The following is a 7,633-nucleotide window of genomic DNA, read 5'->3' as shown; positions in this document are numbered from 1 at the left end:
GGCAGATCTAAGCTTATGGAGACCATTTGCTCATAAAATCTCCACCTTGGGACCAAAAACTCAAAAAATTGGTCCATGAAGCACAAATAAAAAATGACAAGGAAAGCTTTGAGCTTTTTACCTCCAAGTGAAGCTCCTCCCTCTGTAGAACTCAGATCCAAGCTTGTACTCCAACTTCTAGCCTCCACAAGAACCTCCTCTTCTTCTTCATTAACACACAAAGGCACTTTCTAGCTCAAGAACACTCACACACTAGCTTTAGAACGATAATATTGCTCTCCTAGGGTTTCTCTCTGTGTAATGGTGGCTGGGGACAAGACCATATCATTCCTTTTATAGTCCACAAGCCACAATTAGGGTTTACATCTGGGCCAGCTACGCCCAGTGTAACCCTGGGTACACCCAACATACCTAGGCGAGTCCGCGTCCAAAGTAAGCGCTTGAGTACGCACAACATACTCTTTAGTACGCCCAGCGTACTCAATAGCCATACTTTTTTCTTTAGGGGCTAAACTTGACAACTTGATAAAGAAGAAAGGTTTAAGAGATGCACCTGAATTTCAGAATGTTATAATTCTCCCCCACTAGAACCAGACTTCGCCCTCGAAGTCTCATGCCGTAAACAACTTCGGATGCTGCTCCCGCATCTCCAACTCCGGCTCCCAAGTCAGCTCGGACCCTCTCTGATGTTGCCACTGGACCTGAACCAAGGGCACTTCCTTATTCCTCAAAACCTTGATCTTTCGATCCACTATTGTGATTGGTCTCTCAACGTAATTCAGGCTCGCATCCACATGAATATCCTCCAGCGGTACAACTGTCGTCTCGTTGGCAATACACTTCCTCAACTGAGACACGTGGAAGGTATCATGTATCTGGCTCAACTCCCCAGGTAGCTCCAAACGGTATGCTACCCTGCCCACCCTAGCGGTCACCCTAAAAGGACCAATGTACCGGGGTCCCAACTTGCCCCTCTTCCGAAATCGGATTACTCCCTTGCAAGGAGATACCTTCAGGAGTACGAAGTCTCCTACCTGGAACTCGAGCTCGGACCGTCGCCTATCCGCATAACTCTTCTGGCGACTCTAAGTTGTTAACAACCTCTGTCTGACCTGCTGTATCTGATCTGTCGTCTGAAGCACTATCTCAGTGCTGCCAATCACTCGCTGCCCTACCTCTCTCCAGCAGATGGGAGTCCGACACCTCCTCCCATACAGAAACTCGAAGGGAGGCATACCAATACTCGAATGGTGGCTGTTGTTATAGGAAAACTCAGCCAACGGTAAATACGTGTCCCAACTTCCTCCGAAGTCCAACACACATGCTCGAAGCATGTCCTCGAGCATCTGAATCGTCCACTCACTCTGTCCGTCCGTCTGTGGGTGGTAAGCGGTACTGAAATGCCGCCTTGTGCCCAACTCCTCATGGAACTTCTTCCAGAACGTGGAAGTGAAGCGTACATCTTGATCTGACACAATCGAGATCGGTACTCCATGCCGCGATACCACCTCCCTCACATACAACACTGCCAGTCTCTCTGCAGAAGAGCTCTCACTGATGGCAAAGAAGTGAGCGCTCTACGTCAGTCGGTCGACGATCACCCAAATTGCATCGACACCCCTTGCGGTCCTTGGCAATTTGGTGATAAAGTCCATAGAAATCTGTTCCCACTTCCACTGGGGAACCTCAAGTGGCTGCAACTTTCCATGCGGACGCTAGTGCTCGGACTTGACCCTGCGACAGGTCAAGCACCTCTCAACGAACCACGCAACATCCCTCTTCTTACAAGGCCACCAATAGTCTTTTTTCAGGTCCAAATACATCTTAGTGGCACCGGGATGGATCGAGAACCTCGACCTGTGCGCCTCCTCCATCAGAATGGTACGTGCCCTGCCCGCAAACGGCACCCAAATTCGACCCTGAAAGGTCATAAGCCTTCGGCTATCGGTAACGAACTCAAATACCTGCCCGATCACCCGCTCTCTCTTGCGGTTCTCCGGTCTCACGGCCTCTGCCTGGGCCTCCCGAATGGTGTCCAACACCGGAGTCATCACTGTCAACCTCATACAAATGTCTCGTATCGGGGCACTCTCCGCCCTACGGCTTAGGGCATCGGCTACAATGTTATCCTTTCCCGGGTGGTACATGATCTCACAATCATAATCCTTTACCACATCTAACCATCTCCTTTGGTGCATATTCAGCTTGGGCATATCCATCAAATACTTCAAGCTCTTGTGGTCCGTGTATATGGTACACCAAACCCCATACAAATAGTGACACCAGATCTTAAGGGCGAACACGACTGCCCCCAAATCCATATTGTGGGTGGGATACCTCGTCTCATAAGGCTTCAGCTGCCTCGATGCGTATGCTATCACGTGCCCTCTCTAAATCAACACCGCACCCAACCCCGATATCGATGTGTCACAATACACCACAAAATCCTCCATCCCCTCTGGAAGGGCTAACATAGGGGCTTTGCACAATCTCTGGTGAAGTGTCTCGAATGAGGCCTGCTGCTCAGGACCCCAACTAAAAGCCACACCCTTCCGGGTCAACCTGGTGAGAGGAACGACAATCTTGGAGAAATCCTTAATAAATCTCTGATAATAGCTGGCCAACCCCAGGAAACTCTTGATCTCGGTGGGGGATCTCCGCACCTCCCAACTCATCGAGCCTCAATCTTGGCCAGATCGACCAATATCCCATTCGGGTTGACAAGATGCCCCAAGAACTGGACCTCTCGTAATCAGAAATCGCACTTGGAGAATTTGGCGTAAAGCCTCTCAGATCTCAGAACTTCGAGGATCCCCCTCAAATGCTCCTCATGCTGCTCTCTGGGTCTCGAATACACCAATATATTGTCGATGAACATGATCACCGAACGATCCAACATCGGCCTGCACACCCTGTTCATGAGATCCATGAACGCCGTCGGTGCATTGGTGAGCCCAAAAGGCATCATCACGAATTCGTAATGCCCATAACGAGTCCTGAATGCCGTCTTCTAGATATCCTCATCCCGCACTCTCATCTGATGATATCCAGACCTCAAATCAATCTTGGAGAACCAAGACGCTCCCTACAACTGATCGAACATATCATCGATCCTCGGTAAGGGGTAACGGTTCTTGACCGTCAACTTGTTTAACTACCGGTAATCAATGCACATCCGGTGTGAACCATCATTTTTCTTGACAAAAAGGATCGACGCTCCCCACGGTGAGCTACTCGGTCGAATAAACCCCTTCCCCAGCAGCTCCTGAAGCTGTGAGGATAACTCATGCATCTCTGGCGGCGCAAGGCGATAGGGTGCCTTGGCAATAGGCACCGCTCCCGGAACTAAATCGATGCGAAAATCCACTTGTCTCTTGGGAGGAACACCCGGAAAATCCTCGGGGAAAACATCCGGGAACTCTCGCACTATCGGTACATCATCAACCGAACTCGGCTTCTCCACAGTCACTCGTGTGTTCATCACATAGGCCACAAACCCACTACAGCCCTGCTGTAGACTCTGCTTTGCTCTAGCATCTGAACAAAACGTTGACCCAAAACGGGTACCCTCGCCTTATACCGTAAGAACTCCCCCACTAGGGTCTAATATGGTCACCAGCTGTCGCTCACAGTCGATAACCGCTCCAAATCTTCTTAACTAGTCCATACCCACGATGAAACAAACATCCCCCCATCACAACCGGGATCAGATCAATCAGGAACTCAACACCGAAGATCTCGAGTACACATCCTCGAATCACATCAGTGGCATACACCACTCGCTCGTCAGCTATGGAAACTCGTAGAGGTCAACTCAACGCCTCTCAACGGATACTGATGTGCTGACTGAAGGCTAACGACACAAAAGATCGACTCGCACCCGCGTCAAATAACACCAAAGTAGGTACAAAACTCACAAGAAAAGTACCTACGCATAACATAATACGAGCACACTATCTCAAACTCAAAATAGATACATGAAAGAATACATACCAGCCACGACATCGGGCGTTGCACGGACCTCCTCCGCTGTTAACTGGAAGGATCTCCCGCGAGCCTTCGGTACCTCGGCCTTCGTTGGCTGGATCTCAGTAGCTCTAGCAGCAGGTGCAGATCCCTACAGTAGATGTGGGCATTCGGCCTTCTGATGGCCGGTCTGGTTGCAATGAAAGCAAACCGAGAATCCCTTGGGGCAATCCATCACAAAATGCCCCTCCTTCCAACACTTGTAACATACCCCAGCTCTGTACACCCCCTCATGGCTCTTGCCGCACTTCCTAAAAGTGCGTCCCTTAGGACCCCCAGATCTCGAATCAGCGGGCTTTGCCCGCTTGGCTGCCGGCTGAGCCTGCACCGGTCATCTGTCCCTCCTCTGAGACTCGGCCTCCTCCCTGACCTGAATCTCCCACTCAATCTCCCTTTTCTAGGGCATTTTCCTGGAGCTCAGCAAATTTCCGATATGACGAGTTCGCCACGAACTCACAAATATCCCTCCTCAGTATGCTCATCTACCGGATCATACGTGCCTGCTCAGTAGACACATGCTCAGGGCAAAACAATGCCCTCTCATGAAACATCCTCGTAATCACTGTCACGAACTCAGTTCCCTGCTTGAGGGACAAGAACTCCTGGGCTAGACGTTCCCTCTCCACAGGGGGAACATGCTCATCTCGAAACATCGCAGTGAACCTCTCCCAGGTCACCGCGGTAAGCTCTATAGTAGTGAAGTCAGCCGTCACAAACTTCCACCAGTCCTTTACCCCCAAGCGAAGCTGGTTCAGTGCAAACCAAACCCTCAGATGCTCCGGACATGAGTAGGTGTAGAAGCATCCCTCGATATCAGAAATCCATCTCATTGCAGCTTTCAGATCCTGCGTCCCATTAAACTCTGGTGGCTTCGTGTTGCTGAACTCCCGGAACATCAACGAGTCACCCAACTACGGTTTAGCAGTAGCAACAACTACAGTAGCTGCAGCAGCCATAGCCTCAGTAATCGCTGCGTATCTCCTGTCAAACATCTCAATCAAGGTGGTCTTAATAGACCCAAACATCTCCGGTATCTCCGCGCAGATAACCGCAACCACCTCATCGTGGATCATCTGACGAAGCTCCTCGTCACTCACGCCGCTGGTCTCTGGTCTGTGGTGTGTCCCAACCATGATGTCTCTGAAATACAACATAAAAATATTAGAGACTCGCTCGAGTGTACTCGCACTCGATAACTCAACCCTACTTGCTCCCTAGTACCCTAAGAATTCTTACTTAGACTGCGCACTGATCTGGTGTCTTGGTAGTATGGGCCCTATACTCCTGTCCACACCGCATCAGTATTCACCCCAAGTCCTCCTCCTAGGATCCCAGATCACAAGTAATCTAATCTCGCTATGCATAGGCTACTCTCCAGCAGACCTCTCGTAAACTCCTCGCTGCTGTGACAACCGTCAATTTCCGGTTAATTCAAAGTCCACCGAAGTCAACAAGTCAAACTGTTCGACTCAATTTGCCCGTGAGTACTAGAATTTACATTATGTAATTTCTATACAACTCACTATTCTAATGAAAGATCATAAATCGAAAAGTACGTACATCTAGATCTCCTTAACCTAAAACTGTGGTACGTGGCGAGCCAAACTGATAAAACAATGTTGCATACTCATCGGGAGTGTGAAAGATCCTTAAACAAGGCTTAACAGGGTTTACGGACCTTGGATTGCGAAGCCGGGTACTCAAAAAGGTCACAAATGAAACCTCTCTCAATTGTTTTCTCCCAAATATCTCTTTGTATGTGAAATCTCTCCAAGAATGTCAGATCTCTCCCAAATCTCTCCAAGTATGTGAAATCTCTCTAAAAAATCTCTTTGTATGAGAAATCTCCCCAAGAATGTCAAATCTCTCCTAAATCTCTCCAAGTATGTGAAATCTCTCTCAAAAATCTCTTTGTATGAGAAATCTCCCCAAGAATGTCAAATCTCTCCCAAATCTCTCAAGTATGTGAAATCTCTCTCAAAAATCTCTTTGTATGAGAAATCTCTCAAAGAATGTCAAATCTCTCGCAAATCTCTCCAAGTATGTGAAATCTCTCTCAAAAATCTCTTTGTATGAGAAATCTCTCCAAGTATGTGAAATCTCTCCCAAATCTCTCTCAAAACCTCTCTCAACTTTCTATAATCACTCGGGGCATCCCGACCCTCGAATTTGGCGAAATCAGCCCAAAAACGGAAGTCTACACGAAAAACGGACTTTAGGAACCGCAACCTCTTAGGAACCGAAACCTCTTAGGAGCCGAGAGGCTTCCCTTCTTACTTTCTACCCGAGAGGCTTCCCTTCTCACTTTTTGCCCGAGAGGCTTCCCCTTTACTTTCGGCCCGAGAGGCTTGACCTTCGATCCGAGGACCAGGCTCTCGGTCCCTCCTGATGAGCAGAACCTGCGAGGCTCTCGGTCCCCAAGCACCCGAGCACCACCTTCGGCCAGAGAGGCGCCCCAAGCAGCCGAACCCTCTCCTTTCGGTCTCTTCTCTCCCTCTCTCGGTCTTCAGCTCTACTCTCGGCTCCAAGCATCAGAGACCGAGACCTCGGCCAGATTTCGGAATTTCGACACTTTTCACCCTTCTTTGATATTTTTATCATTTTAAGCCCGTTTTTCGAGATTTTAATGCGGGATTTTCACCCAAACTCATATTTTAACAAAATAAACCCCAAATATTCATAATTTAATCATATTTTCATGAAAATCCTTATTTAAATAATAAAATCTAATGGGTGAATAATTAAGGTGGAGTGTTGACTTTGCTTTACCTTATGACACAAGCAACCACCCCACACCCACTCTATGACCAGCCACACCTCCCCACCTTACCTAGGTCACTTCCATGTCCTTTCAACTCAATTATCACCATTTCTCACGTTTTTAGAGTTGGAACAAACCATCCTCTCTCCTCACTTCTCTCATTTGCTCTCATTTCACCAAGGATCCATCTCCACTTTTCTCTCAAACTTTCTCCATCAAAATTCGAGATTCAAGGCTGAGTATCAAGCCTTCTCATACTCTTCGTAAGTATAATTCACCCTCCTTGTGATTATTGCTCTTCATTCTACTCAAACCTTTGATTGCTTACACAAACTCCATCACTTTGATGTTAGATTCTCGAAAATCTTCAAAGCATCTTCAAGTGTTCTTGAGTTGTTTACTTCCATTATTCACTAATCCTCTTCTGAAATCACTCAAGGTGAGTTCATACCCCTCTATTATCATGTTTTCTTAAGTTTTATGGGGGAGAATACAAGTTAAAATACCAAGAACATAACTAAAATTTTCTAACAGCTTTCATCAGAAAAGTTGGACTCCATTCACGGACTGTTTTGGTCCACTTAAACATTTTTGTTTTTCAAACTGTTTTAGGTTCATGTAGTTCACGTTTTTAGCTTTAAAATGACTAATTGCACATCTCCATACGATTTTTCTACAATTTATGGTGATTTTTACAAAACTGTCTATCATTTCAAACATCAATCCGAACCAGTCTGTGATTATGGACTTGTTCACACAAGTTAAAGGTCACTAAAAATCATGGAAAAATTTATGAATAAACTAAACTCATTTTCCAAACTCCCGGAATTTACGGATTCTGATTTG

The sequence above is a fragment of the Lactuca serriola genome, chromosome 6, assembly GCF_051521515.1.
Source record: "Lactuca serriola cultivar US96UC23 chromosome 6, Lser_US96UC23_V15, whole genome shotgun sequence".
In the NCBI taxonomy this organism is placed as follows: Eukaryota; Viridiplantae; Streptophyta; class Magnoliopsida; order Asterales; family Asteraceae; genus Lactuca; species Lactuca serriola.
The sequence above is the reverse complement of the archived record's forward strand: the minus strand, read 5'-3'. Positions refer to the sequence as shown.